This window comes from Tachypleus tridentatus, chromosome 10 (assembly GCF_004210375.1).
Source record: "Tachypleus tridentatus isolate NWPU-2018 chromosome 10, ASM421037v1, whole genome shotgun sequence".
NCBI classification, from domain to species: domain Eukaryota; kingdom Metazoa; phylum Arthropoda; class Merostomata; order Xiphosura; family Limulidae; genus Tachypleus; species Tachypleus tridentatus.
In genome coordinates this window covers 34,932,719-34,959,547 of record NC_134834.1, presented here as the reverse complement: position 1 = coordinate 34,959,547, position 26,829 = coordinate 34,932,719, and the positions used below count along the sequence as shown (strand labels likewise).

Below are 26,829 nucleotides of genomic sequence, written 5' to 3'. Positions count from 1 at the left end.
AAATTATTCTCACGAAAATAGCAAAGTAGAAAAAACATAGAATTTATTTACACATGGAACCTCTTATGGACAGAAACACATGTTTCTAAATTGGCATCCGATCATAGCCTTCCGGTACTTAAATTAATTGAGAATAGCAAAATACAGTGTGACCTCGCCTATTCGCGGTTCGCCATTCGCGGCCCCGCATATTCGCGGGTTATGCGCGAACTGCGTTTTGTAGGTCACAGAGACTGAAAGGGCTTTTCGAGGAGATTTCTGTTGTATTTACTCAATCAAGCCGTTTTTATCAATTGTCGTCTTCACCAAACAAGATTGGACTGCTATTGGCTGACTGCCTCAGCTTCCCCAACAACGCAAACGGCAAAGCACAGCCCGGTAACGCACGGTACAATTTAGTGAAATACATAACAGTATGCAATATTGCTACATTATTACTGCATCAATGAGTATAAGTATCATTAGTGTTTGGGAAGCATTTCATATAGTATATAATCGCATACATATACGTCTTAAAACTGCGTCCAATATTCGCGGTTTTTCGCTATTCGCGGGAGGGTAAAGAACGTAACCCCCGCGAATAACGAGGTCACACTGTACATAGAATCAGATGCATCTGAAAGCAAAAATTTTAATAAATTCAGTAAAGTCACAACAATATGCTAAATAATAATCAATTTACCTTCAATCTCTTGTAGTAACTGTAAAAGGTAATAAAATTTTCACCAATAATGAATGACGGACAGCAGAGGTTAGGGAAAATTGTCGCCAGTGGGCGAAGGCGAGGTTCAGGACATGACGTTGAGTCGTAGACAATAGTGCTAGTGTACGTCACCTATTCATGCCCTAAGGAGGCCGACCAATCGAATTCGGCCTGCTCCTCTCTAGCAAAGATAATTTTAGAAGTTTGTCGAGTCGAAGCCTGGGAATCCCGTAGGATCGATGCTTTTAAAAATATTCCATTTGCGTTGGATTACAGATCAGGCCACATGGTTAGATTACAACAACTAGGGCCACACTAAATGGCTTGGCGGGCCGGGTTGTGGTCCGCGGGCCGCCTGTTGCACATCCCTGCACTAGAACATAGATGAAAGATACAACTGACGAACGGAGATGAAAGAGGAATAGCAAAGATGTAGTGTTTGTGGTACAAGTATGGGTTAATGATGTAGGTAAAGGTAGGAAAGAGAAGGTAATTAATATATAAGAGGGTTAAAGGTATTTAAAGAAGGAATTCACAACTCATCTTTTCAGGAGTATTACCCCGAATTAACTGTCGGTATTAAATTATATGTAATTCACTAGGGCTAAATGATAGGCTTATATTGGTATGTAAAAAATGAACAGATTGATTGGTTGGACTTGAAGGATCAATTCAGTGTAAAATGGGAGCTCTTTGGAATGGGTGGTTTACATTTAAATAGGATATGGACTGGCTTGTCTGCTAAGACTATTGGCTCAGATGTAAGGGAAAGACTAGAGTCACTGGACTGTGAAGAGAGCCATGATAAACTAAATGGAAAAGAAAAAGAATAAGAAGCTGAGAAAACTTGAACATAAAAAATTGGTATGAAACTTACAAGGATAGGCTTAATTGTAGTATTGTAATGCTAGAAGTATAAGTAATAAAATTGATAACTTCAGAGTGCTGTTAGGAACATAAGATTTTGATATAAAGGGAATAACTGAGATATGTTTAAATGTAGATGATTTTGATGACAGAAATTTCTTTGAAATACAGGGTTGCAGACTATTTAATTGAAATAGAGTATTAAAAATCTCGGAGAAGTGACTTTACATGTAAAATATGAGTTACTTCCTGTTGGAGTTGAGGATATAAAAAGATAATAGCCATGACACTGAATCCATTTGGATTACTATTAGTGGATATAAAGGAAAAATGCTTTTAGTGGGAATTTGTTACAGACCACCAGATGTTAATGATGAAATTAATAAGAAATTTTACAATGAGAATTTCAGCTGTTAATAAAAAAGTTGTAATTATGGTTGATTTTAATTTCAGACATGTAGATTGGTGAAAGAAAGCACTTTGGAAACAGTCCAAGATGGCTTTGTTTACCAGTTAGTCAAGAAACCTACTAAAAACTGCTGTTTTTAGATTTATTGCTAACTTTAAATATAGAAATGATAAAGAGGGCTGTAATTTCAGAACATCTGGGAGAAAGTGATCATTGCTCTGTTAAGTGTAGTGTTTTGCTGCATGTAGAGATAAGGAGATAAGAGAAAGTTTAGTTTTTATCTTGTTTGAAGATCTCAGAATAATTTTTGGTTAGAGAACTTACATTTTGGCATCTTTCTTCATAAATGATTTGAACATTTACTAAATACTGTAAAAGTTGTTTTTCGAGAAATGACTAATAACTGGAAAATACTTTTATCTATCATCAACTTTAATGGATCAGTGATAGAACCAAATATCACCAAAATGAATAAATAAAAAAAACTTCTGAATATAGTTAGCTCATGTTTACTTCTGTATACATTTTGTTTTGTTATCAAATTTATATTTTGGTATACTTTACCTTTGTAATGAGGTATCTCAGTTTAATTATTTTCTCTTGGTAAAAGAAAAGGCAAAGCTACTTGCAAGATGAATTTATATTTAGTATTAGACCATACATAAAACAGCAATGATTATGAAGTTAAGAGTAAGATCTAAGTCCATACTAGTGACATCTTCAAGATTAAGCTCTCCTGTTTAGCTAGTGTTTAATACTTATTGGATGATTGTTAGTTTTGTACCAATATTTTGCTGTGATTATATCTATTAAACACTTCATTATCATTACTATGATCATATCAGTAACATTATGTTAGTTTCTAATGTGCTTGTAGTGTCCAGTGAGGTAGTGTTAGTTTGCAGACTTAAAGCTCAAACTCTGTTGTTCAGTTCAATGCATTATACACTGCAAAAGGCTTTGCTCTAAAGCAAACAATATATTGAGCCAATTTTTTGTACTAAACATTTTCTTAATATTACTGTAACCATACTACTATCATAATGTTTGTCCAAATTTTACTTATAAAGTTCAGTGAATGTCTTTCCTTCCAAAAAGTAAAAGCTGTTAAAGCTTTATTACAAGGTTAGCAGATTTGGAGAGAAAGGAGGCTGATGGCACAGAAGTACACTAAAGTTAAGAGTTAGTACCATTTCACTACAGAAGGCGTTATTGTCATGTGGTTAACCAAGTATATAAATAACTTGATTAGTTTCTTATGTAGTTAATTTTTTGTCTTATATGAATAAATGTTATTAATTTTTAACTGTCACAGAATTTAATGTTCATTAAATAAGGAGATTGAAACTTTCTTGAAATTTCAATAAATAATGTTTTACAGTTGGTTAAACACAAAACAAACATACACTGTTATTCTGTAAAAGATAAAATGTAATAAATTATTCAAGCAATAAATAATTTTTAATATTAATAATTTTTATAATGCTCCTATATAGATTTACCATGAGAAAAACTTCAAAACTGAATTATTATTTTTAATCAGTTTTAGAGTACATCTAGAAGAAACAGATGAGATTACAATATATGCTTTTGTCAAGGATAGGAATGTTATAGTTGTAGATGACTCTCTAGTTAGAGAAAGTAGTGTGTGGAATAAATAGGAGCAAAAAGAACACTTATGCTATACAGGAGCAGGAGGTACAGGATACAGCTGAAAGAGCCAGAGAGATAGTTAAGGATTCTAATAGCAGCACAGTTTTGGTGCTGATGTTGAGGATAGTGATGTAAGGAATGATAGATCTAAGGAGTTTATTGATAAGTATAATTTAAGAAAAGGTGTCAGTTTGATTTTGTCGGAGATATTGTCAAGAATAAATTCTGAGGATAAGATACTAAGTTGGTCACTATGATTGAATGCCAAACTTTGATCAGTATGTAGGGGTGAACAAATAGGTTGGCTAAATTTATAGGATAATTTTAATGGGAAGGTTAATCTTTCTGTAATGTAGGCTTACACATAAAAAAGCAGGAGCTAGCATATTAGCAAAGGCTCTTAACTCAGCTGTAGTGGTAAATTTAAACTAGGGCGACACAGAGGTGAGGACTATGATATTAGTAAAACTAGAAATATAATTGATAGGAAAACATACAACAGACATAAAATATGAATTTGTTTTAAAATATTTAGCTAATTGTTGCTATTGCAATGCTAGGAATATTAGAAATAAAGCAGTTCAAAGCAGTTGTGGAAACTAAGGATTTTAATATTATGGATACCACTGAAATGTATTTGGATATTAACAACTGTGATGATGGAATTTTTTCAAAATACCAGACTACAGATTAGTTATTAGAGATAGAGTGTGAAAAACAAGGGGGTGGGAATATCTTTATATGTGAGGAGCAAATTGCATCATGTTGAGTTACAGCATAATAAAGAAAACAGCAGTAAGTTGGAATCAGTTTGGGTTAGTGTTATTAGATATAGGTGGAAAAGTCTTGTAATTGAAATTTGTTATGAACCACAAGATCAGAATGTGGAAGTTAATCAGAAACTGTATAATGAGATCAGAATGGTACCTGATAAAGATGTTATTATGGGAGACTTTAATTTTAGTGGTATTGATTGGAGAATTTTGAGTTTGACAGTGAGGGGGATAGGTTTTTGAAAACTTATAAATACTTTTATATACCAGCTGGTGTCAGAACCTACAAGTGAGGAAGCTAGATTTAATATTAGCATCTTATGTTAATATGATAGACAGAAGTTGTGATTGATGAGTATTTAAGTACAAGCAACCAGTGCACTATTAGGTTTGTAATTTTACTGCTTGTAGAATTTAAAACTTTACTCTGCTTCTGAATTCCAGGAAAGCCAATTTTTATGGAATGAGACATGATCTGCCATCCATAGCTATGGATTGGACTAAAGAGTTGGGATCTTGAACAGATGCAGGAAGCATTTAGGGGAAAATTTATTTGCATACAGAACATACATATTCCCTACAGAAAAAATAAGACAGTAATGCAGAACAAGTCATTATGGTTTAGTATAGGCTTAAGAAACCATATTAGGGATAAATATAATAAATTCAAGAAATTCAAACTTACTGTAAATAATAAGGACTTGTAGGATATCAAGAGAACTGGTTAAAAAAGAAAATAGAAGGGCAAAAACTCTATATTAAAGAGGGTTGGCTGAGAGAGTAAAACCAAACAATAAGGAATTCTTAGATAAGTAAAATGTTAGAATGGGTATTGAGCATCTTAAAAGTGATAGTGAGAAGCTGATCTTGGAAGATTACAAGATCATAAACTTGTTAAATTATACGTTCTTTTCAGTTTTTATAAAGGAAAATAAAAGTATTGTGCCTCAAACAGAGTATGTAATGTATAGGAAAAGTATTGAAGTAAGAGCTTTCATTTTTTGTTCTGAAATTGTAATAAAAGTTGGGAAACCTCAAAACTGATAAATTCCTGGGCCAGACAAGTTTTATCCTGGAGTTTTAATGGAACTTAAAGATTTTATTTTTGAATGACTAGCTGATATTTTTATAGTTCAGTGAGTAGTGGAAGAATATTATAAGACTGGAAGTTGACTGATGTTAGTTTAATATTTAAAGAAAGTGATGCACATTGTCCAAGCAGTTATAGTCCAGTTAGTCTTACATCACTTTTACTACTTTACCTTTTAGTACTGGCCATATTGACTCATAACCTGGAACCAGGACTGGAAAGACCAACTTCAGGTGACTGACAGTGGTTTTTTATACTTACCTGTTAGTCTTCCTGGCGGGTTATGTTCATTACCATTCTGCTACAGGTAGTCCTTTACAACTTTGTTGACTGGATGTCAACATTGGTTTTTATGCCATTTTCTGTTTTAATTGCCGTTTTGTTTTTACCTTCAATTACTTTTACAAATTTTACTCCATTTACTTGACTTTTATCTTTTTACTGGACATTTGGCTACTCATTATTATGCTTTTGCTATGTCTCTTTTAAAATTTCTATTCTTTTACATTTTGATAATAGTTGCTATGACACATAACCCGGAACCAGGACTGGAAAGGCCAACTTCAGGTGACTGACGGTGGTTCTTGAACTTACCTGTTAGTCTTCCTGGTGGGTTACGATCATTACCATTTTGCTAGAGTAAGTACTTTACAACTTCTTTTACTCTGCTTTCTCTCTTAACGTTGTAGACTAGGTGTCAACATTGGTTTTATACTTTTTTGTTTTACCTTCATTTCCTTTAAGTCTTTTGCTACATTTACTTTATTTTTACAATTTTACCGGATTTTTGGCGCAGATAGCCTCGCTGCTTTGTGCCATAAAACACTAAATCAATCAATCAATCAATAGTCTTACATCAGTGGTTGGAAGGATTTTGGAGATTGTGATTAAAGGTGCATTGTAGGATCACTTAAAGTAGTTTGACATAATGTCAGAGCCAGTGTGGTGTCACTAAGGGAATGACTTGTTTAACAAACATTCTGACATTCTTTGAGAATGTTACTGCTAGAGTTTATGAAAGAAATGCTGTCGATATAATTTACCTTGATTCTCAGAGGGCATATGATAAAGTGCATAACAGAAGACTTGTTATAAAAACTAACTGTATGGGTGTGGGGAAATGTTGTTATATTGGTTAGAAAATTGGCTGGAGAGTAGTAAGAAATGGAGTTATATCTTACTAGATTACAGTTGTAAATGGTGTTCCTCAGGGCTCTTTGTTGGGTCATTTGTTGTTTGTGATTTATGTTAATGATATTGAATCTGTAATGAATAACAAAGTTTAGAAGTTTGCAGATAGCATTAAGATTTTTGGAGTAGCTAATTATATCAAAGATGCTGCATTGTAATGTAAATTGGCCTTTGATTTTTAACTATCCAAAATGTAAGGTGATGTATGTAGGTTTTCAAAATTTAAATTATTGTTACATTTTAAATTTAAATACATTAAATACTGTGGTTGAAGGAGAAGATTTTGGTGTTGTGGTAAAAAAAAGTGACTTAAATTATCTAAACAGTGTAGCTAGCAGTAAGACTAATAGGATTTCTAGTAACTTCTACAGAAATAATTGGATACAAGACCATAAATATTATTGTTTCACTGTATAAAACACTTGTAAGGCCTCATTTAAAGTACTGTATACAGTTTTGGGCTCTTTTCCTCAAGAAGGACATTGAATTCTTGGAGAAGGTTCAGAGAAGAGCCACTAAGGTGATATCTGAGATGGTGAATTGTCCTGTGAAGAGAGCCTGAAACCTCTAAATTTTGTTTGAAAAGATAAAGGGGTAGTAGGGATTTAATTGAAGTGTTTAAGGTTATTAAGGGTATTGATAATACAAATCTATCAAACATTTTTGTGTTTAACAGTGAAAACAATAGGAGGCATACATTCAAACTTTGGCAACATAAGAGTTGTCTGCAGTTTAGACAGTATTATTTTTCAAACACAGTGCTTATTTTTTGTAATGGGCTGACTCCAAGGTTAGTGGATGAAGAAAATTCAACTGAGTTCAAGAAAATATTGGATGAACACATGAGTAGTAAAGTGTAGTTATAGCTGGGAATTAGAAGGTACATTCTTGATGGGTTCATAAGCTCCTTTTGATTCCACTAGAATTTTATGAAATACCTGTCTGTTGTGTAATAATGGATTGCATTTCCTTGTTCAAAAAACCAATCATTGTTGTGAATTATTTGATTTATATGCCAGCCTGTTGTAAAGCATCTTGATAAATATGCAAAAGAATCTATTTTGAAGACTTCTTTATAGTAAAGAATTATTAAAATATACCAAATTAAAGTTTAATTAAATTGTTTAATACACCAGAAGATATTAAATGAAGTTAAATAATTCAGAATGAATATATTGACAGATTTTCTTGAATCTGGAAAATTATTCATTGATTAGAATTAGGCAAGAAAAATAAAAGCTGAGTTAGGAACATGGTAGGTTTGGATGACAAAGTGTGAAATATTATTATGTATTACTGAACAAGATAATGAGTTTATATGAAACAGTTAAGTGTAATTTTTATTAGGTTGAATGAAACAAGACAAGTTTTCAATTACCAATCCATCATGACGTGCTAGAGTATTTGACCATTACACTTTAGTCATTAGAGAGAGAATTATTCCTGTTAGCTACTGATACGAGTATGTCATTTCTTGGTTTTACAATAACAAGTATCCCTGTTTCCACTGTAAGTTCATTCTCCCATATAGTAATTACCATGTAGTACATAGTGATTTTCTAGTTTTAGACAGTGAAACTATTAGACAACAACCTAACCTCACTTCCATATCTCAGCATGAAGCCAATTTCCAATATGTGCTTTTTCTTGATTTTAGTTACTCACATGTCATAAAGCATAGAAAAACTTTCTACTTTCAAGGTCACTTCCAGTTTTCCTTTTGTTAGAACTTTATGTCCACATACTGTTTCTACCAATCACCTCTTTTTCTTCATCTCTCAAACAAACATCTCACCTTAATTTGGTATGAACATTTGTAGGTAGAACCAGTGTATTACAATGATTTCATTAATTATCTTGTGGACAATTTTCCTAATATAATGATTTTTCTTTGTAATGTAAGAAGTATTTCTCTCATAACTTCATCTTATAAATCAGTTAATGTATGTTTCATTGATGTTTTGTTACTTAATCCTTTCATATTATTGGGTTCTGTCTTTTTACCTTAACAACATCTTAAGTTCCTGTAGTTTACTTTTGGTATCCTTTGAGAGCTATCATTCCATACAGGTTCTTAACTGAAATTTCAGCAATATGTATCTTTAAGTTGTATTTGAAAAATCTCTTTTGTTACTTATTTCTTCTATTTGGTTTATATATCCATCTAACTAAGCCTTTCAGTTCTTCTTGGAAGAGTTGATGTCTAAATACTGCAAGATTTCATATTCTTCTAACTTTTATGTAATACATGTATTAGTTCATCTGTGACTTTAATGGATTATAGTTTTATAGCCAACTGCTGAACTTTTTTTTTAAGACATATATCTGTTTTGCTTCAGTCTATTACTAAGATCACCTTCTGCTATGTTATCTATAAATTGGAATCAGTTATTTTATGAGGAGCATCCAGGTAGGATATTTAGATAATTATTTCCATATTTTCTACAAGCTTGACTAAGGCCTTGTCTTTACTCTGTGCTATATTCCAAAACTTTACCATAGATACACTTTTCTTGTACAATACTCTAAATTTGTAGTTGTTATCCAGTGTTGTCCAAATCTAGTCCTTTTAAGTGACCAGCATTATGGATGGCTTGTTGTTCACTATTTCACATGAACATTTTAGAAATTATTTCTAACTGTGTTTAGTACAGTGCATTCCATCATAGTGCATTGGCTTTCTCTATTGACTGATACTAAACTGGTCAGCTTAATTGTGGGGCTAAATGTAGTAATGCTATATTTGGAGTAGTCCAGAAGGATCTTTGAATAAAGAGTTGCACAGCAGTGGTGATAATAGGTGTAAACAAATAAGTTCTCCTATTTTATAGTTTGTAGCAGAAGGCATTCCAGGCTGAAATTCCTGAGCCAATGTAGAAAGAGGTGTTATTGATTCAGTATTCACATTTAATAATTCATACATTTTATTATGTTACTGGTGTTCAGTTGGTTTGCTTTTCAATTTTGTCATTAGGACCTTTGCATACTTTTTCAACCTTGTTGTTGTAATTTTTAGTAATTTTATAAATCTTATTTCTCTTCAGTTAGATTTTTCCATTTAGTGACATTGTTAAGACTGAAGGCTATGAGCTAGTTATAAACACAAAAAACTGGTTTTGATACCCTGGTGCAAACAGCTTAGATAGTCCATTGTGTAGCTTTGTGCTTAACAGCAATCAAACAAATGAATCAGCCAGATTTACTTTAATTATTTTCTAAGTGGTAGATCTTTCTCTTTTTCTAATATCTTATTTTCCTCTCACATTTTTCTACTTCAAGGTTTCTTTCTGCTTATTTTATGTTTCTTTCTTCTTTATTTTTTCTTTTAAATCTCTTTTGATCTTTTACTTTTCTGTCTCTTCTATTTTAGTATTTGTTCAACTTGTCTGTATTGTTCCTCATGATTTAAGTTTTCTCATATCAGTCATGGTTTGCTCTCATTCTGTGACCGTGTCTTCATTTTCAACAGTTCAAAATTTGCACCAAAATAATATATTACTTCCTACATCGTTTTCTAATGCTCTTATTTCTTTAAAATTAACTGATTAAAATAATTCAAAAAGGTCAGTCCATTTAGATTATAATGAAGTAGTTTATCTTTACTTACCACGTTTCTACAAATTTTTATACTTCTACACCATCGTAAAGTGTCGTAGGCCTATTAAAACACTTCACAGACATATTGCAAATTCAGTTATCTGTCTGAGGAAACCTATGTTATATATCTTTCAACTAATTCTAACTATCGACACTTCATTGAACACTGTATTTATAATCTGTTTGTTTGGATTTTGCCCAAATCTACACAAGGGCTAGGGCCCGGCATGGCCAGGTGAGTTAAGGCATTCAACTCGTAATACGAGGGTCACAGGTTCGAATCCCCGTTTCACCAAACATGCTCGCCCTTTCAGCCGTGGGAATGTTATAATGTGACTGTCAATCCCACTCTTTGTTGTTAAAAAAAAGTAGCCCAAAAGTTGGTGGTGGGTGGTGATGACTAGCTGCCTTCCCTCTAGTCTTACACTGCAACATTAGGGACGGCTAGCATAGATAGTTCTCAAGTAGCTTTGCGCGAAATTCAAAAACCAAACACAAGGACTATCTATACTAGTAATTCCTGATTTAACAGTGTAAGGCTAGAGGGAATACAGCTAGTCATCCACCCCCCTCTCCAACTTTCGGGCTACTCTTTTACCAAATAATACTGGGATTGACCATAATTTATAGCGCTCTCACAGCTGAAGAGGCGAGTATGTTTGGTGTGATGGGGACCCAAACCCGCAACCCTCAGATTACGAGTTAAGCACCCTAACCACCTGGACATGCCGGGCCCATTTATAATCTGTATTTGTTCAAGATATTTTACAACTTGCCTGATCATAACGTTATGTATTCTCCAGCTAGCTAACTGCTGTTAAATGTTATAAGAGATATAGTTATTCAAGGTCTCAATCACGACATGATCTATATTTTCCTGGGTCTGCCTTTTTCTTTGAATCCTGTTGTTTTCATAATATATGCTCATGCGTCTTGTTTGTTTATTGTTTTAATTTTGCGCAAAACCACATGAAGGTTATTTACACTAGCCGTTCCTAATTTAGCAGTGTAATACAAGAGAGAAGGCAGCTAGCTAGTAATCACCACCCACTGCTAACTCTTGGGCTATTCTCTTACCAACGAATAGTGGGATTGACCGTCACGTTATAATGCCCCTACGGCTGAAAGTGTGATCATGTGTTGCGGAACCTGCAACTCTCAAATTACAAGTAGAGCGTCCTAACCACATGGCCATGTTGGACTTACGAGAAGAGCGCCCTAACCATATGGCCATGTTGGGCTTACGAGTAGAGCGCCCTAACCATATGGCCATGTTGGACTTACGAGTAGAGCGCCCTAACCACATGGCCTTGTTGGACTTGCGTAATTTCTTTGGACTTCTCCACTTGGAGTGGCTACTTTGGTGCTGATGAATATAAACGATGAATAGAAGAGAGGAACAAGACAAAGCCTTGTTTCACCCCATATGATAATTGAAACCAATTATTAAAACCATTTGTGGTTCTAGTACTTCTGTTATCTGCATACATTGCTCTTGTGTTACTGGCTTTGCACCCAGTAGTATTTGAGTATTTTTCATAACTTATTTCTGCTAATACAATTTATTGTTTTTGTTTTAATCGATGAAAACAATATTCAGTTCTAGTTGGACTTCAGTGTGTTGCTCACGAGTTAACATTACATCACTGCAAATTGTATTTTAGACAATATTCTGGAAACTCTTATATTCATCTTACCCACATGTCTAAGGAGGGAAATTCAGTATAAGTACTGCAGATTTTCTTATTATGTCTTTTTTTTTTCAAACTGGTTCTTTAACAGCCTTCTGGAACTTTTTCTCTTTCCATGATTTATTAAATATTCCTGTCAAACACTTGACTACTTATTGCTTCTGATTTTATATCCTTGATTCCACAGTTTTGTTTTTGATTGTATATTTCACTTCTTACTCTAGTATTGAAGGTTTGTGTTTTTCATTCATGAGAATGAACAGAGTATATGTCTTCTCTGTCCTTGTTGAGGTAAAGAGTTCTTGCAAGCATTGGTTTCACCTCGCTTTGGTTTTGGTTTCATCATCCTTTCTGTCACTGGTGACAACTATTGGGTTAAATCTCTCATCCTTCAAGTGTATGGCTGTAACATGCTCGTGAACTACCTTGAAGGAGTCCTTACATAAGTTACTCACCACACTTCATCCAGGATTCTGGCTTAGACTTATTCACTGTTCTTTTACTGTTTCTTCTTGCTATTTTATACCTTACACGATCCACCACCTTCTTTGATTCTTTTTTTTTTCTTTTCCTAGTTTTGCTGCTTTAATTTTTCCACCATGCTCTTCCTGCCACGTCCAGATTTTTTCATGCTAAATATCTCTTTTGTCTTGTTAAAACCTTGACAACAAGATGATGTTTAGAGTCTGTATTTACATAAGATATGACTGTCGAGTCTCTAACTTGTCTTCTCTGGGCCACTGTTGTTAAAATCTAATCTATCTGAGATGCTTGAGTAAAAATGTTCCAGTTGTTATCATTCGTATATCTGAACTGGATGAAGTTGGTATACACTGTTAATGAAATGCAAGTCACACAGTTCTAGTGTGTGATATTCATTGTAGTTGTGAAGGGTTAGATATATCTGCCATTAAAATATCTCATAACATAACAATAAGGTCATCAATGTCCTCAGTTTGTTGTCATTACCTTAGAGTTTTTAAAAAAACTCAACTTTTTCATCTTCTATATAGCTGTCATTGTGTAGTGCGCACACTTGATAATTGTTTATCACTTTTCTTTTAGTCTCATCAGTGTGATCCTTTCTTAGGCATATATATTTGATGAGCAACAGAATGATTGCAGCAACAACAAACGTTTGACTTGTGTGTGTACGGTAGTAAACATTTAATTCTTGAACGTTTTGAAATATACATATTCAGTCTTTAGGAAGCTATATTGATCACTGTCAACACGTGTGTCAGATGTTCATTATTGCTACCGTCATTCTATTGTTAACCATAAAACTTCGATTCACGTGCAATGAATCTGTTGCTACATATTTGATATCTGTAATCAGTCAGTTTGTGGATACAAAATGACACTGATTCCGTGCAATGCTCTTTTATGTGTTTCAACTTACGTGTTTGAAATTAGAACATAATTCCGGTGTATTCCTTTTTCTTTAGTAATTGGAATGTTTTTTGCTGTTATCTAATGTTTTGACATGAATTAATCGATCTCTGGTTCCGATTCGACACACACATCATGTATAATTCTCAATCATTGCCCTTGAATTTTGACATTACATTCATCCTTTTGGCTCTCCCATTTGTATCTCCTTCGTTAATTAATTTGAGCAGCTTGAATATCCACTATCGGTTTGTAGGCCAATCACAGCTCCACCAGAATTCCATCAACCAGCAGCACTTTAGGGTAATCTGGTCAGTTGTTCATGGTTATCATTGGGGCCATATGAGCGAAACTTACTTCATACTTCAGTGATTACAAGAAAACCCACTTGTAGAGAAAAATATACATGTAAATCGGCTGGTTTGGGTTGAAAAAAATTTTTATCTCGAGAAGCGAACAACGTTTCGACCTTCTTCGGTCGTCGTCAGGCTCACAAAGAAAGAGGTAAGTGACTGATAGCTGACCACATGTTTGAAGAGGGTTGTGTAATTGAGTGTAAGAATGTAGAGGGCGTGCTTAGATTTTGATGTTTATTTTTGGCTTGAGTTGTTGTATATGTAAGGCTTCTTTAATTTTGAGATTGTTTTTGTTGGTTTCTTTATTTAGTAATTGGGTGTTTTTTATGGTTATGTTGTTTTTATTTGATTTGCAGTGTTCGAAAACGTGTGAAGGTGATTTTTTTGTGTTCTGTTTTAAATACACTGCTAGACAAAATCTTAAGGCCAATCAACAGAAAGAAAAAATATGCATTTTGCGTTGTTAGACTGAACTTTTATTTGAGTAGAGCTTCCAAAGATGAAAATAAGAAAAGGGAAAATAAAAAAAACAACTTTTTACCATTTAATGGGGAAAATGTGAATACTGTGAAATTAGCCTAAATACTAGCTGGTCAAAAGTTTTAAGACCATAACGAAGTGTTAATAGGTAAACACGTAACGAAATTTAGTCATTTGTGTTAAAGCATTAGCGTTGTCAACATCTCCCACTGACATCTTCTGTGTTACATTGGGGAAAATATATGGCAAAGGCTGAAAACTTAACATAGTTTGAAAGTGGCAGAATTGTCGAGCTGCAAAAGCAAGGTCTCTCTCAACGTGCCATCGCTGGTGAGATTGGGCATAGTAAAACTGCTGTTGCAAAAACCTTGAGTGATACGAAACGAGAATTTCAAGTGATCGTCCAAAGAAAATTTCGCCAACGTTGAGGAGCAGGATTCGACGGGTTGTCCGGCAAGACACCAGCCAATCGCTGAACCAGATATTGGAATTTTATTGTTCCTCTTGTAGCAGATCGATTTTCCTAAATTGTGATAGAATTTTTTTCACAGCGGGACGCGAATAATCAACCCTCCACTTACGCTAACACCAGGACGGGCTCTCTCAGTGAAGAAAGAAACTATAAATTAAATAATCGAACTCCGGTTTTGTATTAGTGAACTAAAAAAATGTACTTTACGAAAGTGCAAAAACATTCTGTTAACCTTGATTTTTTTTGTCTGCTGTGAATTATACATTTGTGGAGAAATGATAAAAGGTATTTAAGGTAAAGAAAAATAAAATGGAAGAAAACTTCATTTCTAAGAGTTTATTGATTGATTAGTTTTTTCACTCTGAAAAATGATTTTTTTTCTACAGTATATTGTATAGTTTACATAAATACCTAGACATATTTATAGCCTGTACTGAATAGTTTATATGATACTTCTGAATGATGACTCGAGTATTAAAATAAATCGGTACTTGAAATATCTGAAACTTATTAGTATTATTCTTCGTTAATAGTCTTTGATATAACTAGACGTGCAAAATAAAATCTAAAAGAAAAATAATCATATGAAATACAAAATAAAGAAGCTTTATGGAATTTAATTTTGATAATTGTACAAGTCAAAAATACAATTCAAATTTTGAAGCATAATAGGAAGATAATTTTGTGTTCAATATAAGTGGAATACGTCATTATTTGAATATGATTATGTTATGACTGAAGGTAAGGGAGCAATCTAATTATTTAAGTATAAATGATAAACGTTTCTACGAAAGTGGATTACATGATTTTTGTTGTAAATACAATAATATATTTTTTCATTATGAAATTGGACAATATTTTCAAAAATTTCATAATTCATTAATTGGCCAGGTGGTTCGGACGCTCGTCCCATAATCTGAGGGTCGCATGGTCGAGTCAACGTCACACATACTCTGAATCTATCTCCTCTGTTTAATAGCACGATGGCAATCATTGGTAGTTAAAATATTAGAATTATTCTACACTATGTATCAGTACTGCTATTAGTTGAAAATTGTTTTCCTGAAAAATATAGTTCATGAGAGAATAGAAATCTGAAGTTTTCGTGATTGTGGATATTCTACATCGGATTTAAAAGGACGGTTTAGTTTTAACATTTCTTTCTTAAACTAATAAAATATTCGTTTTATCGTGTGATGAATTGTATTAAGTTTTTGTCTGACATTTTCTGTCAGGACGAATTGCTTAAAAACAAACAACCACGAAAAAGAGAATATCTTCTACTCCAGCCACTAGAACAACAACTAAGTTACAGACAGAGCACGTGTATTGAATTTGATGATAGTAAAACTGATGATAAGAAAGTTCTAGTTGATTATTAACAACACTCCAATAATGTTGTCCAGTCGTAAAACAGATTGAAAGCATAGTTGCCTGTTTACACTTTTATCGACTTTCAAGATGTGCTCAATCTACAATAATTTAACGGAAACCTTGATTTTGAACATGTCTCCATGCTATCAGATGATGGAAAGAGTCTTGTTCCTTATGCACATGACACGCTATATGTGCACGTGAAACACGTGAACTAGTTAACCATGGTTGATAGTCAGTTAAGCTATCTTTATTCAGAATTCTAGCACATCTGATGGACACGAAGTAAAAATGTATTTCATCTTTTTGTTTATTGAACTCAGGCATAAACTGACAAATCAGTGTGATGCAACCTCTAATAGCTACATGTCACTCTGAAAGATGACACATGTCAATAATACTTTAATAACCGACAATGGTGCATGTCAATTATATCTTAACAGTGCTACACGTTAATCACTGAGTACCATTTGAAAACGATAAAAATAAACTGTAGGCATATCATAACAATTCTACTGAAAATGTTGTATAATTAATACGTAATCCAACATGTAGACAAAGTACAAGAAAACTATAAATGTCACAAGCTGATAACAATGTAATAATTGGAGAACCAATACGTGGCTTAAGCTTAATAATCAACGATGTAAAACACATTAAACGTAGAAATTGAAGAAGCTCAGGTGGATCTTGCGTTTCAGTAAAAAATGTCGCATGTAAATCTTAGTGTAACAACTGTGAATTGCTGGACGTATATTGTGACAGTCAATATACTTATAGCTGTATTACAAACAATATAAACAGACACACAATTAGTACCGAAATGAGCATTTAATGTATAATAGCCGTTACATTTAAATGGGCGAAAAATATGTAAACAAACATTTCAGTACTTTAGGTTTAATATTTTATTCACGTTTTAACATTATATGGTTATAAATAAATACTGCAAAAAAAGGAAATTATAAAAAATATGAAAAAAACGCTTGTGAATTGTTGAACTAAAGCCTCAGTCTCTTAAATTTAAATAATAGTTATGATAAAATGTTAAAACTTTAAGTTTTCAAAGTTTATATTTAATTTACTTGTACATAAACGTAAATAGTTAAATTACTACGTAAGTTTCTGTTAAACCAATAATATCGGTGATACTGAATTTAAAAATTTTGTGCAATTTTGTGAGTATCAATCCCATTCGTGTAGCTGTACAGTGTGTAAATAAAAGCAATCTTGATTTCTCTTAACTCTAGAGAGAACATATTAACAATGGCGGTTTTATAAATTCGTTTATTAATTCTATTTCCTAGTTTTGAAGAAAAATCAAGTTGGTTTCCGAGCTTTTCCAATGATAAACGTATCTTGGCTGTCAGAATTCTCAATGAGAATAACAACGTTTCCCTTGAGATATCCTTGTTTACTGTTTGGTTTAACGACAATAATTTTATCATAATTGTTCACATGTCTATGAGACAGATGTCGCTGGATATATTCTTCGACAGATTTTCTTTGTTTTAATGCTGGTGTTTCTCTCTGAAGATGTAGAATATAATTATGTTTAGTGGCGCAACACTCAGAATTTGAGCAATAATTTTACTATAACATGCATTAAACCAAATAAATGTTTCTATGAAAATTATAAATTATGAAATTGGTTTCAGTTATCTCATAAATGTTTTCTGGAAACTAGGAAAACTATCTCAAACATTGTGTCACGTAGTGAATAAAGAATGATATACAGCATACAATAGCTTAAATACTGTTTTCCATTTATATTTTACACGTTCACAAAGGATAACTAGATTGTTTATATTATTGTCTAGACAAGATGAAAGTACGGTTATAATTGAATGTCAAGTGTTCCACTCAATTTATTGTTATATAAATTAAACATGAAAAGTTATGTGATCTGAATTACAAACGACTGGTTATTTACTTTATGTTACAGAGAGAAATAGTTTTCAAACTGTCTTTTTTTTTTGTTGCAACTTTGGAATAAATCACACACCTTATAGTATTTTAAAATAATCAATAATCTTAGTAAAGTCTAAAAGAAGAGAACTGGATATTTCACTAAATGTCCATCAGACCATTGAAAGTTGGCTGACAGTTAAAAAAAAAAAAACTGTTGTAAAATGTCTCAAAGTGTCATTAACAAGATATAGTAGAACCACTTGCAACAAAATGGCACAAATACACTGGTACTTAACTAAGAAGGTCCCAATCCACATTTAAAGCAGGTTACCGTTATGGTTAACCTGATAAAATCTGAATTGGATGTTCAAAGCTCCAACACGTAATTCAGTGTACATCTGGTTAAAAAACGAAATAAACGGAGCAATATGAGCCGAAATTATATATTATGGTGCCACTAATACACAAAATAATTCATTATCAGTAGTGGTGGTATGCATGTGAATGAAAAATTACGAAAGGGCATTCTGATCTTTATGTTTTCCAGATGTTATTAATGCTATGGACATTAGTAAAGATAATGCGTACATCTTACACTATCATATACTGTTACGATTGGTTCTGGCTTCAGTGTAATGGATGGTAATTGTCTTCCAACATGTATTAAGATTGAAGAAGAGTTGATTCACCAGTTTAACTATCATATAGACTTATTAGACCTCAATGGTATCGAACATATATAGGTCTATTTTGGAAAAAAAAATTGCATGCATTCAAACGACTCTGAATATTAAAGATTCTCTGAACGCATCTTTCTCAGTAGTTGGGGATAACCCAAGGTATTAACAACATTGATTTTAAACATGCAACATCTGTTTGATATTGTGCACGTAGTTTGACGTAGTATACATTATATTAAAATGGATAGTTTTAATTATAAAAATGTAAATTTACTTGTACCAAATATTAATTATAACGTAAGATGAATAAGAACTTAATTGAATTTCGAACCAAAGTATTCCTTTCTTCTAGGTCGTTTTCATATATCGTCTCCAGGGTTGTTCGTTTGGTCACTTTTTGCTTTCTTAGTATATTAGTTTTTGTCGTCTTAACGTTCTTTGTAGGGACCTTCTTCTCACATTCAGGGATCAGTGGCATAGCCTCCAATATATCCAATTCATCAGTAGTTATCTTTTCAGCACCAGGCTGTTTGTGTTCGACACGGTTTTTCAAAACATTCCGTTCTTCCCGAGGTTTATCTTTCCAGTTGTAGAAACAACAAAGAACGCTGCACGATCATTACAAAAAGTAAATAAATAAGAATCACATGTTTCAAGACCATTAAAATACATATTATTATTAAATAAGCTATGGATAATGCGTTACAGTTATAACTTACAGTCGTAACTTACAACAAAGCAATAAAACATATCAAAATGAGTGCTGTCCACCAAGCATATCTTGGAACTGTAGATTTTGAAGCCGAGGGGAGCGTAGCCTTCGGAACCACTTCAGTTGGATCTTAAGACGGAGAGTCGTATTTAAAATCAGTTTACCAACTCTACCGATTACGTAAAACAAAAAGTAAAAACTCCAAATGTAACTTAATAATAATAAGAAAGTGTATAATTCTTTAAACTAAAAATAATCTTGAGTTAACATATTAAACATTTTAATTAAATAAATATGATATTTCTTACATTTATAATATATTTTCATATTAAACATTGATAACAACCTTTAGAATTTGACAACTGTATATATATATTTTTTCTTTACAGTTTAAACAGATAATTAGCAAAGAAAAATGACGCCTGTTATATTATTTGAGCTACTTACTAGTAGACAAGTAGTACAGTTATGTAATAACAACAACTATATAGTTATATAACGGGAAATCAGCTGAGTTTTCCAACATATTTAAATTATTAGACAATATATCAAGAACCCTACTGGCTTTCCCTTCCAAACACATATATTCTTACAATAAATCGAAGTTGATTTAACTCACTGTGTTATACTGAGTTGTATAATATGTCAATTATCGTAAAGAAAATGTCGAGATTTTTCTTATATAGTGTGATCATGTAACACAAATTAAATAAACTGTCTTTCCATTGACTACTTAATAAAGTTAGTTTGTTTAATCGCTATTAAATTACTGTATTAAGTTTTATAATTAACTTCTTCACTTATTATGGTACATTATTCTTTTGTGCTATCGAATCGTATCCACTGAATGGTAGTTTCTGCGTTTTTACACCACTACTAAAAACAGTAATTTTTACAAATTTTTCTTTACTGTAAATTTCCCAGATAAAGAACGATAACATTTTGACTACAAACGCTGAACGTCGTACGTCACTGCTCATGAAGTTTCTCATTTACTTGGTAACAATTCTTTCTAACAATTTTATTCAGAACTTATGAGACGGTGCTGACGTTTTGATAATCCAATGTTATTATAATCTTATATTTAAAAAATTGTTTTGCATTTGGACAAATTACTTTATTTTATTACAAAAAAAGACATTATGTATGCAATATAAGCATATTAAGCATAGATTTAAGTTACGTTTTGTGACATATACTGCTTTAGTTAAATATCTTTAGGTATTTTTAGTAATGATGTGAAGCACACAGATTGAGACACCGTTATATTTGTTTGTTTTTCAATTGCGAGGACAGCTAAATGAGGGATTTCAGCGCTAGCCGTTCCTAATTTTGAAATGATATACTACAGGTAAGACAGCTATTCAATACTATTTGTCATAAATGTGTGAGCCCATCTTTAAAAACAAGTAGTAGGATTTCCCAGTAAAAGCAAAGCTTTTTAATGCATTAAAAACCATGAAAGTTATGAAGAAGTGTCTTATTATAACAATCTGTTTGAACAAAAATAAACATCTTTAAAATGTTAAGGAAACAATAAAAGAAAACTTTAAAACCTTTTGTTCCATTACTTCTACAAAGATCTTTATTATCAGCTCCTTCTTCATCAGTAATTTTATCTCCAGGACAAGGAATGCAGGCGTCAGCAGCAAAAGATGCCATGTAAGTCCCTCCTGGGCACGGCAGGCAGTGAGTTTGGAATCCATTGTCATAGTGACCAGGAGGACATGGATCTAAAAGCGTTAAACGAACATAGCTAAACATTTATTTACCCAGTATTAATTTTTATTGTTCTAACAACGTCTTTAGTATCAAAAAACGTATTTGTTTAACTAAAATTCCATATTTTTAAAAGTCTTTCATCTAGTTGTGTTTAATGTGAACAGTTTAAAGCAATTGAGTATCATATATACTTACAGCACTTGTCAGAATCTCTTCGGTATCCTCGAGTACAGTTGAGATTCTCGGCCGGAACATACACTGGGGAATACAACAAAGAGTTAACATTTTTGTTAGCACGTTTTGTGTCACCGTTGGAATTTTAAGGTTTTTCACAATGAGCACGACGCACTAGTTATAATATTAATTATGACTCACTCTGTAAAATAACAACATTAATGTTACTTTTAGTGAGAAAAATAAAACATGTCAAAACAGTTTCTTAACAGTAGACTTTTGTTTCTTTATTACTTCTTAATGGAGTTAACTAATGAAACTAATCACACAAACTTGGAAGTTTATGAAATTACACACGATCTTTTTTTTATGTTATATCTATAGGTACATTTGATTTCTGTTGGTGTTTCACTTGTAAAATTCTTATTTGTCACAGTTAAACGTGAAACTGTTGTCACTGTTTATGTTAATATCAGTTATGAAAATACAGGTTCTTTTGGGAATATTACGTTGGTAAAATGTATCAGTGTATGATTGTGTCTTGCAAACTACAAAATATCAAATAATATCCTTATAATGCAGAACATGCATGAAATGTATTCCGATTAAATTTTCCATTTTAAGTTAATATAAAAGCAAATACTTAATTTTTTGTGGATTTACCAAGATAAATAATATTGCGATCTAACACCTTTCACTGTAAATTTAAAGTATTGTTTATTCAAAATACGTTCTTAAAACACTTCGTAGATATGATTTGTATCTTTACAGTTCATAAGATTTTGCTTCAACATTCACAAGTTGAGTTAATTATATCAAAATAACTTTGGAGCCTCATCACTTCTCTCTACAGGTTTACCATAATCCATCTAGTCTCTGATCATATAGAAATCTATAATTACTACATCAGTGACGTGACTGGTATGTGCATGTACAATAACATGCATATCTATCTAATTACTCAGCGGTTAGAAGACTGAGATATGTTTTTACGTACTGTCGCCTGGGACACTTCAGCGTTTTTTGTCTCTGACACTTGTGTTCGTCCAACTTGTTGCAGGTCTTTTATGAATTGTTCTGGCGAACCAAAATTATTTTTTCGATGCTCTTAAGTACAATAAATATCTTTGTTTTGAAAACTTTAAATTCTCATTTGAATATATTTTCATGATTTAAGCATATAAAAATTTACATTGGAAAGGTCTGTTACAAACCTTTCCCAAAAGCAACAATTTTCGGTTACATCACACCATTTACGAAATGTTAAGCAATGTCATAAAGTTGTTCTGATAAATTCTGTTCTACTGTGACTTTATATCAGATTGAGTCACATTATATGCCAAGTTGCATATTCAAAACTGTTTTGGTATGGCTTACTAATCCCTATAAACTATAAAGTATTATTGCTATGAACATCAGTGGCAGCCTCTGACTAATACTGTATGTTTATTACAGGAGTACCGATAAGATTACGCGTTCGTCTTCATCACTGCCCTGAAATAACTCTTTTCAGGGCATCTTTAGCATTAACTAATGGAATGTGATACATCTTCTAAGAGTATATTATAGCTGTCAATATCAACATCTGCACCTTGGAGTTGGGCAATATCACCCATTACTGGAGTCCTGATTAGTTGGACGAACAAAGGGTCGTAGGGTTTATCTTTAGAGTGTGTAGCATTGATGGTAACATTTACAGTAATTATATTACAGTAACAACAGTTTGATCAGCAGAGACAATTACATAAAGAAATTATTTACTTTGTAGGTGAACAAACGAATACTATGAATTATTTGACTCAATCAACTGAAAACCATGATTAGAAAAGTATCCAGATCATTGGTAAGTATCACTAATATATCAATACATATCAGAAAAAAACAAAATAAAATATATAAAACAAGAGCTGAGATGTTAGTTTTCAATGACAAAATTAAGAATAATTGACAGTAGTTAGCTTTTACAGTGGAAAACAGTAGATCGGAGTTAGCTAAGTTAGTACAAGCACTGTATGTGACCACAAATAGAAAGTTAAGTTCTTGCTTTCTACTCTAAGTAGGCTATCAAATCTATTAAACAAAAGCGAAAGATTACCTCACATTTACAGTTTGTGGTCCCTACACATAGTTATCAGATTTTCATTTATTACATGTGAACTGACATTAATACAGCTACAATTAGAAATACCCTGAAAATGTTTAGACAAATTGTATAGAAATGTACTTATTGTAGCTGTATTAATATCAGTCCACGTGTAATACATGAAAATCTGACAACTATATCTAGGGACCTTAAACTGTAAGTGTGATGTAATCTTTCGCTTTTGTCTAATAGATTTGATAGCTTACTTGGAGTAGAAAACAAGAACTTAACTTTCTAATTAACTGTAGAGAATGAAAAGCTTTTCGAATGATCAAGCACACATAGTTTTTCTTATAGCAAAACCACATTGGGCTATTTACTGTGTCCACCGAGGGTAATCGAACTCCGTATCTTAGCGTTGTAAATCCATAGACTTACCACTGTGCCATCGGGAGACTATTTCATTAAAACAATAACTCCATGAACATAGTTATTTAATGTTAAGTGTTAACTGTTGTCAGTCCAAAACTGGTGCTTATCAGTTCGATTATAAGACTATAATCGTAACGTTTTTTTAATGAATGATTAAAAGGTACAACAGATTATATTACACGTTTTTAAGCTGTGAGTTTTTGTTTCTATTTTTCTTTGTAAATATGCAATCTACTTAAACTAAACACATACTTATACGACTTGGATTTAAATCTATTCATAAAGAATGTGAAAAAACAACGTATTTGCAAGTCATTTGAAAATATTGAACCACAAGAATAAGAGAATCAAATTGAAAGAAAACACCAGTTTTAACAAAAGAAGTTTTAATTAAAATTCCTTTTAACCAAATAAATTATTTAGTCGCATTTATTCCAGTTTAAACATAAAATCATCGGGCGTGTAATATCATTGCTTCGCCAATTTAAACATTTTCTACCCATCCTATACATATTTTACAACGCATAAAGAAAAAAATATTTTTGATCGCTATAGATGAGACCGACTAACGGGTTCTAGCATTAAAGTAATCTCCTAAAACGAGATTTTCGCACACCACTCACTTAAAATCAGTAATAAGCAAATTGAGAAAAATGAGGCAGAAATATTTGCGAGCAAATGTGAGGTTAAACATAATTATTAGGCTTCACTAACCTCTGCACTCTCCATCAAAACTTTATACTATTAAAGAAACATCCGTTTACGGTAAGAACGAAAATATCTAATTTGTATACGTAAACATAAATGTAGAGCTAAGTTATTTATGCTTGTGTGTTTTTTCCTTTAGCAGGCCCGGCATAGCCAAGCGTGTTAAGGCGTGCGACTCGTAATCTGAGGGTCGCGGGTTCGCATCCCCCTCGCACCAAACATGCTCGCCCTTTCAGCCGTGGGGGCGTTATAATGTGACGGTCAATCCCACTATTCGTTGGTTAAAAAAGCAGCCCAAGAGTTGGCGGTGGGTGATGATGACTAGCTGCCTTCCCTCTAGTCTTACACTGCTAAATTAGGGACATTTAGCACAGATAGCCCTCGAGTAGCTTTGTGCGAATTTAAAAAAAACATACTTCTTTTAGCAAAGCCACGTCGGGCTATCTGCTGAGCTCACCGAAGGGATTCGAACCTCTGAGTTAAGCGTTGTAAATCTGTAGACTTACCTCTGTACTAGTGGGGGGCAGAGCTAAGCTAGCAAAAAAAAATCGAACGGCAGTGGTATTAACAGTTTGAAACTTCTGTATAGAAACTTTAAATAGATTGAAAGTGTAGTGTATCAGTAAGATATCTTTACAATTACAAATTTTTAACCAAATCTTTGAATTCTTAAGGTTGATTTGTCAGAAAGTATCTTGTTTACTTTTAGCCTCGTTAACTACCAAGCTCTGTAAGAGAAAAATCAGGAATTCCACAGCTCTAACCAATGAATACAAATAAATATCACAAACATACAGTTAGTTATCACCATTAGATTCCATCAAGGAACACAGGGCCGCAATCGCTTGCGGATTCTTCAACAGGTATTGAAGTGAGTAGGTTGTTAGCCCACTGCACCGAGCCGTTAGTCGGCAGCTAGTCATCACCACCCACCGCCAACTCTTGGGCTACTCTTTTACCAACGAATAGTGGGATTGACCGTCACATTATAACGCCCCCACGGCTGGGAGGGCGAGCATATTTGGCGCGACGCGGGCCTGAACCCGCGACACTCGGATTACGAGTCGCACGCCTTACGCGCTTGGCCATGTCGGGCCACAAACATACAGTAAGATTGATAAAATATTGGTTATCGAATTTTTAGTGGCAATTATACTATATTTCAAATGTTTTACAAACGATACTTAATGACAGAATTAATTTTCTTTTTTCCTTGTATGAACATCCGGCTTGGTTGTTTACAAAAAAGTAACACATAATATGAAATTTTTATTATGAAATAATTAAGTTAAACGTGATACTATTGTCATCATAATCTTACGTATACATGGGCAATATAAATAATTTTGTAGTCAATACACATGTAGAAACGGGCATATTTATATAATGTCTGAATAAAACAACATATGAATCAAGATTTACATGTATTTATACTAAAGTTATACAAAACTGTTTTGAAGTACTTTTTCGAGATTTGCGACTGTAATATAAATCCCTTTCACGTATCAGCCCCCAAATATATTCTCCCATCATGTTTTCATTATACACGCTCCCAAGTCACAAAAGCAAAGTTTGGAAAGAATAGGCCTTTTCCATTTACTTTAGGCATAAGCAATTAGGAAATAACATTTTGTCCCCAGGAACAAGAAAAGGTAAAAACTTGTTACATAGTGTAATCTTACGTATACACAGGCAATTATTTTTATAATCAATACACATGATGAAATATCAAACGAAAAGGTTATGGCTGAAAGAAATTTAAAAGCAAGATGGACGATTTCGATTTAGATGTTATTTCTGTAAAATTAGTATGGTTTAATAAATGAAAATATGGTTTACAAAAAAAAACTTTGAATTTACCTCTGACATCATGTTTGTAATCACCTTCACGATTTTTGCATGTGTAAATTCCCACGTCTTCAAATTGCACGTCGGTTAGCACTAATACGCCACCGTATTTTATTTGCGTTCTCTCACTATTAATATTCTCTCACTCGTTCATTAAGATTTGAGTACCAAATAACTGGTTCTTCTCTCGCTCTTTTATAAGCTTGGTTTGAACAAATTAATGTTAGAGTAGAACCACGTTCAGTTTCGTAGAAGAATTTAAAACCTGAAACAAGCAGGAAACTCCCGAAAATATAAAATAATTGAGTGTAATTAGCCATTGAATTCTCTCTGCACTGTACGTCACAGTCACTTTCTGTATTGTTTCTAAGTGAATCAGTGTTACTATGCGCATAAAGTATTCTTGTTTGAATGACGTCATGAACTGAAGTAATAGTGTTTGGTGGAAAAAGTTTTACTAACAATAATGATTGCAAAGTTTATTGCTTTCTGCAGTGTGAAAGACGCTTGA

At 32.9% G+C, this 26,829-nt stretch overlaps 1 long non-coding RNA gene across 1 annotated transcript; it reads left to right on the top strand.

Moving 5' to 3' along the window:
• The first annotated feature begins 242 nt into the window (after nucleotides 1-242).
• LOC143229042 (uncharacterized) lies at nucleotides 243-14,999 on the top strand. The gene is made up of 2 exons (XR_013015621.1): nucleotides 243-1,567; nucleotides 14,079-14,999. It is a non-coding gene; the product is annotated as an uncharacterized LOC143229042 (long non-coding RNA).
• The last annotated feature ends 11,830 nt before the right edge of the window (nucleotides 15,000-26,829 follow it).